Source organism: Eurypyga helias, unplaced genomic scaffold, assembly GCF_000690775.1.
Source record: "Eurypyga helias isolate BGI_N326 unplaced genomic scaffold, ASM69077v1 scaffold48027, whole genome shotgun sequence".
Classification (NCBI taxonomy): domain Eukaryota; kingdom Metazoa; phylum Chordata; class Aves; order Eurypygiformes; family Eurypygidae; genus Eurypyga; species Eurypyga helias.
The window spans coordinates 20,585-28,959 of NW_010263372.1; positions in this window are offsets into that span (position 1 = coordinate 20,585).

Sequence of the window (8,375 nt, forward strand, 5' to 3'; positions counted from 1 at the left end):
AAACAGCTTGCTGCCGCTCACCTTACTCCCAGCAACGGCCGTCGGCATGACAGACCGCAGGGATCAGGAACATCCGCAGGAAGTTTTGAATCCCAGGATTTAAAGAGGAGAAGAGGAGCGGGGGGAGGGCTGCGTGTGGCTCAGATGAACTGGGCTCTCGTGGTGACGAGGGGCAGCGCAGGCGATGAGCAGCCTGAGCCGCCGGTGGGAGAGGCAGGGAAGGCTCGGGGATCCCATCGAGATCAGGGCAGATGCCTCAGAAGAGGCAGATGTGTCTCTCCTTTCCACTCGGGTCAGCACTCCAGCGCTCTGGCCAGCAGTAAGTGCTGAACAGGTTAGATATTAGTTACCTTCTACAAAGAGTGATTTCTTGCTTTAAGGACAGTTGAGAGACTCCAGTGACATTCTTACTGTACCTGTCATCTGTCTGGCTGACTCTCTCCCTTCCACTCACCAGTGTCCCTGTCTTCTCCTCTGCATACTCCCAAAACTCCTCTATATACTCGCCCAAATAGGTTTTAGAAGTCATCAAAAGTGGAAAATAGGAAAAAAACCATATTGACCTGCTTAACTCTGAAAGCTCTCACACCTCTTGGTGAAGCTGTGGGTTGGCATCATTACCCAGATGGTGACACTGCTATCCCTTTCTGACTTCATCTCCTTGCTTTGAAAAAGCACTTGAAAAAGATGACAGAGATAACCAGATCCCTTCAGATGAAAGGGAGAAGCTTTACCCTAAAAGCAGCACCCAAAACCACTCAATGCCAGCCCTTGATAATCCCTAGCCAGACTGTTATTCCCATCAGATCAAACGAGGGAATGAGATTTAGGCGATGCTAAGTGCCAAACACCAGTATTAGAGTCCTGCTGTCACACCTCCCAGCAGCTTCTCTGGTTTTTCTTTCCTGCCTCAAAAGAATCTGATTTAACTGGCAAAACCAGCTCCATCAGTGGCAGCCACTGACCTCTTACAACTCAAAAAGCAGCTACAAGGAACTTGGTGAATTGTTTGGTGGCCTTGGAACTGCCCAGACCCTTCTTCCCAGCAGAGCCCAGAGAAGCTGGTCTTCGTCAGCTCTCGTCTGCTGTGCTTGGCCTTTTACTGCGGCTGTGCTTGCGCTCTTTCGAAGAGACAGAGGCAATCTTCATCAGTATCATAGAATGGTTTGGGTTGAAGGGACCTTAAAGATCATCTAGTTCCAACCCCCCTGCCATGGGCAGGGACACCTTCCACTAGACCAGGTTGCTCAAAGCCTCATCCAGCCTGGCCTTGAACACTTCCAGGGATGGGGCATCCACAGCTTCTCTGGGCAACCTGTTCCAGTGCCTCACCACCCTCTCCAGGAAGAACTTCTTCCTTACATCCAACCTAAATCTACCCATTTCCAATTTAAACCCGTTACCCCTTGTCCTATCACTACAGGCCCTTGTAAAAAGTCCCCCCCAGCTTCCTTGTAGCCCCTTCAGGTACTGGAAGGCTGCAATAAGGTCTCCCCGGAGCCTTCTCTTCTCCAGGCTGAACAAGCCCAACTCTCTCAGCCTTATGACCAACCTAGGAGCATCTTAACTCTCTCTTCTGATCCAAAGACAAGCAATAATTACTACCCCATCAATACTATGAGGTGAGTTCTCAGGCATTTTCTAGAACTTGTACAGTTTAATGTATTAAGAAATGAAACCCACGGCTTTCTCGATACTGTAAATGCATTCACTATTCTTCCATGTTTGCATCTCCAATAAAAGTATTTAAACGCTCTAAAGCTGAATGTTAAAAAGCAATTCATAATCAATAACTCGACCTGAAACTAAACCAAGAGCTTGCTGCTTCTCAGACAGGACGAGTTTTGCCAATGCCACACCCATGGCGAAGGCAGGGCGGGGATCGACTTCTCCCCAGACGTGGCATCCGTGTCAGGCTCCCTTGACTTGCCAGCCTTCAACTTGGGAAGGTCACTTTGCGAACGCCCCATCTCCCATTGGTGGGGATTTTCCCTGTAGCCCCGGGGAACAACTGATGTGGCGCCCAGAGAATGAGCAAGTCATGGAGAAACATCTACCAACAGAGGACACGGGCACCTCCAGAGCAGAAGCCTGGAGAACTACCTGCTTCACGTACCCGTCAGGGCAGAGCAGCAGTCTGCCTCCCACGCGGGCAGGTGTAAGACAGGTCTCGCACCAAGAGAGAGGATGGAAAGCTGCTGCAGCTGCTGAAGGCTGGGAGCCAGGAGGCAGCCGCAGTCCCACGGAGCTCCATGCCTTCCTGGTGACTATGGAACAGCTCCTAACTGTGGTCAAGCTCTGACCAGCTCAGGAAAGTCTCCTCCGCACTGCTGCCCGTGGTAACGACATGATGGCAACAGGCCAGGAAGCTGGCCCATCTTATTAGGAACAGCATTCCTGGTAAGGAAAGATCCAGGTAGTAGAACAGCAGCAATCATGAATCCAGGGAGAAAGGATGTTTGGAGTCCAGAGAGTAATAGAGAGGTTGCTTCAGAGTGTGAGGGAGAGGTCATCGAAAGCACCAGTGGTCATAAGTTGATAGGATTTCAGAAGTGCCTTTGGGATGGGAATGCTGTTGCTCTGAAGACAGTTACCAAGTCTTAGGGGTGGGATGTCCGGACGCTGACGTACGGAAACAGGGATGGTGCAAGAGGTTGCTTACAGCAAAGCAAGGTGGTTGCTGCTGCATGTAGCCAGAGTTTAGCTCACGCTGCTGAGCTGGGCAACTTGGACTTTCACTGAAGTTGCCAGGTGTAAGTACGGCATCTGGGGAAGAACAGCCCCATGGATCAGTACAGGTTGGGGGCTGTTCTCTTGGAGGGCAGCTCTGGGGAAAAGGACCTTGGAGTCCTAGTGGACAAGGGGATGACCATGAGCCAACAGTGTGCCCTCATGGCCAAGAAGGCCAATGGCATCCTGGGATGAATTAAGAAGAGTGTGGGCAGCAGGTCGAGGGAAGATGTCCTCTTCCTCTACTCCGCGCTGGTGAGGCCTCACCTGGAGTGCTGTGTCCAGTTCTGGGCTCCTCAGCTCAAGAAGGACAAGGAACTACTGGAGAGGATCCAGCACAGAGCCACTGAGATGATGAAGGGCCTGGAGCACCTTCCATATGAGGAAAGACTGAGAGAGCTGGGTCTGTTCAGCTTGGAGAAGGGGAGGCTGAGGAGGGCTCTTATCAATATCTAAAGGGTGGGTGTCAGGAGGATGGGGCCAGGCTCTTCTCAGTGGTGTCCAGTGACAGGACTAGGGGCAATGGCCATCAACAGGAGAACAGCAGGTTCAAGCTGAACACGAGGAAATCCTTCTTCCCTGTGAGGGTGACAGAGCACTGGAACAGGCTGCCCAGAGAGGTGATGGAGTCTCCTTCCCTGGAAACTTTCAAAAGCTGCCTGGACTTGTTCCTGTGTGATCTGCTCGAGGTGATCCTGCTCTGGCAGGGGGTTGGACTAGATGATCTCTAGAGGTCCCTTCCAACCCCTTCCACTCTGTGTCTCTGTGAAGACGCCTCCATGACCCTACCCCAGTTTGGGAGATTAGTGAGCTTAGTAGCAACATTAACACTTGGAATGCAGATTTTATGACGTTTTTGTAAACTCTACCAGTCCTAGCTCAAACGAGCTTCTGTGAACTATGCTGGCAGTACAGAATTCAATTCACATGCACTGTGTTTTACCCTTAAAAACTCATCTTAAAAAAAAGGTAGGCTTGCTCCTGTAGAGGACACTGTAAAAACACTAGTGCCTAAATACTAATAGAAAAATAAACAGCATCATGGGTGAAAGCAGTATCATCAAGTCTCCAGCACAGAAGAGATCACAGCTGTTGTCATATCAAAAGATGTAATTTATAGCTATATTACCGATGTTTAAGAAGATGGAAGAAACCCTGTTTATGTAATACACAAAACATAGTCTTGAAGGGATTAGACTAAATAATGCCCTAAATTCAGCATCTTCCAGTCTAATAAAGGACATAAAACCTGTTCAGCAATCTGTTTCTATTTTAAAAGACAAGCTATGGTATACATTACAAATATTGTTTGTAAAAGAGAGCCATGGAAAGAGGGTTGGTGGGATGTTCTGCATATATTAATGCTTCATTAAAAATGCCATAAGAAGTAAGGAAAAAAAAAAAAAAAGTAAGTTTAAGATGCCCTCCCACATAAGGAAAAGGATTTTAAAGCACTTATTAAATTACTTCACTTGCTTGAGCAAAAACATGAGCTTTCTTGGAAATCAGGACAAGCTGGTTATGTAAGTCCCAGATAGTTCTTTTTTAAAATGTTATTTCATCCCATGAAGATTTTTATCTACAGTTAAATGAAAAAAAGGGTATGATTTGGGCTGTGGTTCTTAAAGGGATTATATGGGTATCATTTAGAATTACTCTAATTAATTAGTTAATTTTATATGGGATCGTGAGTAGAAGCGCTACCCTCCTGGGCTCTGGCTGGGTCAAATGGAGCCTGATTTACATCGTAAGCTTCAGAAGAGGCAGGGATCATCCTTCTATTCCCTAGTGGGGTAGCGTGCTGTGTACTCACATCCTGACCAACTAGCAGGGCTGCGGGAGGGCAGCAGGGCCAGGCTCTTCCGTAGCAGTTTGCTAAAAGTCTGTGTGTTCTGCAAACTTCAGGGCAAAGAGGAAAATGGAAAATACGCTGTCTAAGAGCCCATCTGCCTGACACCAGATCTACTTAATCGACTGCAATCGAAGTTACTGGGAAACCGAACAGTAAAATCTCCAACAGCATTGTCTGTAGGACAACTGATTAACAAGAGACATCTCCGGTTCATTCCAGATTGCGCAATCAGGGGACCATGGAGCAGCGTGTTCAGCCAAGCGTAAGGACACCCAGGGGTTTCTGGATGGCCCGGCGCTGGCCGGGCAGCGCTCAGAGGCGCAGGCATCGCAGCCGGCTTGCTTGGCTTAGCGGAGCGGAGCCGTGACCCAGCACAGCTCTGCTGCTTGCGGCAAAGCCGCTGCGGTGCTGCGCCGAGCCAGACCCCAGGCACGGCTGGGGCATTCGTGGTGGTCCCCAGGCTGGCATCCGTCCCTGCCCCCTGGCAGGGGAGTGGTCTGAGCCACTCTCTGGCTCGGGACATCAACTCATTATGAAAAGGAACCCTTCAGTGCGCCTGACTTACATCTCTGCTCCAGCAACAGTGACCTTGAATAAGGGGAGTTTACCCACGGCTGAACGGTGAAGGGAAGAATTTGGCCCTTGAGTGGATGAACTGTCCTCCAGGCTGGCTCAAACCCTGCCACGTCTAACAGGAAGGTTTCTCTGGTGGAAGAAAAGTTGAGTTTTCAAACTTAATTTAAAAAGAAAAAGAAAAAAGTGCCCTGTCTGCTTACAGAAACGCTCCTTTCAACACAATCGCCGCTCCGGGAGGACGCCTGCAGCAGGGTCCTCTCACCTAGCTTTAAATGGCTGCAGGGCAGCTGTCTGCCTGCGAGAGCTCCCGCGTCCCAGCCCACGCTCCCTTCGCTGAGCGGGGAAAATGGAGCTTTCAGGACACAACGCAACTGACCTATTTTAGGTACCTACTTCAGGCTGAGATGAATCAGCCCCAGCAGCGCCTGTTTCTCTCTGTCGACTATAAAGGGAGTCTAGCTAATATACCTCTGGCCAGGTAAATCCCACCCTTCATGCTGAACCAAGCAGACAGAAATGCACAAAAATGCAGAATGCTACTAACTCGTAACATTAAAAGCACGTTGCATATGAAGCATTTAAGATCTACAGAGCAGAAGCAGCCCTGCAATTAGCATTAATATGAAGCTGTAAGGATTCTGATAACACAAATAAATTAATATCTAAGCAGCAGGACCCTAGAGTAATTGGACAGTTGTTACAAAGGGAAGTTGCAGAAAATTACCATTTGTAAGGTTGCAGCAAACGTAAAGATAATTTCTTGATGTAGGTCAGCACAGGGATCTGGAGGCTCACAACATCCAAGGTTCAACCAGTGCAGCTCAGCCACTACGGGTGGCAAAAGCTTGAAGAGGGTGACTGAGGAAAGACTCCAGACAAAGGAGCAAGGTGCTTGTACTTGAGCTTAGGTTCATCTGCAGCCCGCAAAGAGCAGGCTCAGAAATGTGCCAACGGAGTAGGAAAGAAAAGACGAGTGACATACAGCTCGCCTGATGTATGCACGGGTAACCGGCCTGTTTAGAAATGACCGACAGGCACGAGAGAAGATGTAAAAGGGTGAATGCACACGGCAGTGCCTGCAGAGGTTACAGTGTCTGCAAAGGAGAGCCACCCCTTCCCTCACTGCATGCAGGCACTGGTCAGCTAGCCCCTGCCCTCTGCTCCCAGGCATGCAGTGCCCATGAGCTGCCAACCAACCTACCCGAGGGAAGAGTCTGACAAATCCAGTGCAGTCAATTCGTGCGGCTCAGCAAAGCTGCACGAGGGGTGCCTGCAAGCGGTGGGCCTGGGGATGGATGGAGAAGCAACCGAGCGTGGGCAGTGACAAACAGCCCTGCTCTGGCGTACCGACAGCAGGGAGGAGCCACTGGAGTGCCAACAGATGCCTTGGGGAAGGGCACATCTTCAAAAAAGGCCTCTCCATGCCTTGGGAGGACGGATGTCTGATCAATGTCCAAGCACTCCACAGTGCAAAGCAAGAGGACCACAGTCTCACTGTAAAATGCTCAAGTGATAATCTTGCAGCAGCAGATTCTTCGGTTCACACGGTTAAAATACTTCAATAGTGCAATCTCATGTAAAATGAATAAAGATTCAGTGAAAGGATTGAAATGAAAACTTAAGTATTTCAGCTATGCTACTTGGTCTAACGGATGACACTCTCTGTGCCTAAAGGTCTTGTCCCAAGTCTTGTCCCTTACTACCCCCATGGTCAGAGCAATTTATCAGTGTCTGTAGAAGTGGTCACACCAGCAAGCCCATTAACTGAATCAGTCCGGATGAAATTTAATTGCAAGCAAAGACAAAAATGTGTTGTAGCTTAAGGATGTTTTCTTCAAATTTGTGTAAAAGAATTGAAGAGAACAAAATCCCATCAGTTCTCAAAGGATTTGCATTCTTGGCTTCCCCTAATATATCTGAAATTCAACATTGTCAGTTTTGCCAGTACTAACAGGACAGAATTAAGTTACACATAAAGGTGTATCAGCCCTGTACCTGTAATCCATTTCCCTGTAATTCAAGATGTCAAAGCTTGAGATTCAAGAAAACCTAGTTCTGTAGCCAAACTAGACTAACAACATGTATGATGTTCAAAAAATACTCTCTTAATACCCATACGAAGAGACACAGTTTATGTTTTAATATGTTGGAAATAAATCCTACTAGCATCTACTGGTTAACTAGCGTTTCCTTAGTTGGCCCCAGCACTACACTGGACTGCATGGTGCTATCAGCTTCACCAACTGCAAATATTTATAGCAGGCTCCTCTTGGCTGCTTTAAAGTGTGGACAGAAAATGGTCGATCTTCTCAAGCACAACCACTGCCACCTGGAACTTAGCAAGTCAGCAAAAGCTGGCATCATCCATGAGAGGAGTGCAAGGACAGAGTTAGCTCCCGGAGCAGATGGAGTCTGGCACAGCTCTGTGTGACTGGAGTGGGTGACATCGAGTTCAGGGCAGGACATCGAGAAGGTGGCTGGAAGGGTTAGGTGTTAGAAGCCAAATGATCATCTGAGCCTTGAATCCAGAGCATCCTCATGCTGGCTCTGTCTCGTGTATGTTAGAGAGAACACATCTGTTCTCCTGAAATATCTGCTTGTTTTGAAAAACAAGACTTTTCAAAACTTTTCCTAGCATTTTACGATGCAAAATAGTATTTAGCTATAAAGTCATCTACCCTAGGAAGATGTTAAAAATGTGATGTAATTACTACCTAAAGATGCCAGGCTGATCTCCTGAAGGATAACATCACAGGGGTGTACCAAGGGTCTTCCATTTCTCAATTCCTACCTACATTTTCATTGTTTAAGCTTTCAAAGCTTCTCTTTCCTGATACAGAAGACAACAGCTGCAGCCTTGACTTTCCAGCAGTTGAGACAGGCACTTTTGCTAAAACACACTATTAATTTGAACCATCATTCTGCATGGTTTCCTTCTTTTGCAAGAGGAGGTGTGTGCTCCTTCCAATTGGAAAGTTTGGGTACAGGGAGGAGATGGAGGGGAGCATTCAGTTTATATATTCTCCCGTTTTGCAACTCATCCCAAGAGTGGAAAGAGGGTAGTGGTATTTAGGATAAATCTCCTATAGCAGGTTTTTTCACTTAGAAACATAGAATGGTTTGGGTTGGAAGGGACCTTAAAGATCAAGTTCCAACCCCCCTGCCTGCCATGGGCAGGGACACCTTCCACTAGACCAGGTTGCTCAAAGCCTCATCC